The sequence below is a fragment of the Penaeus monodon genome, chromosome 24 (assembly GCF_015228065.2).
Source record: "Penaeus monodon isolate SGIC_2016 chromosome 24, NSTDA_Pmon_1, whole genome shotgun sequence".
NCBI lineage: Eukaryota > Metazoa > Arthropoda > Malacostraca > Decapoda > Penaeidae > Penaeus > Penaeus monodon.
The window spans coordinates 26,541,159-26,541,368 of NC_051409.1; positions in this window are offsets into that span (position 1 = coordinate 26,541,159).

The following is a 210-nucleotide window of genomic DNA, read 5'->3' on the forward strand; positions in this document are numbered from 1 at the left end:
GATGGAAAGTAAGCTCGAGTTTCTAAGCACTGTAAGTTCGAAAGTGGATAACAAAATTGAGAGTTTGTTTTTCACGTCTTGTTGGAGAGATGATGTTATGAGAGGCTACTGTTACAAAACTATAAGTATCAGATATTTGTGCCTATTTGTAGTGGAGAGTTCTATATTACATTTTTTCTCTATTTCTCATCCTTTATTTCAGTGTGTTTG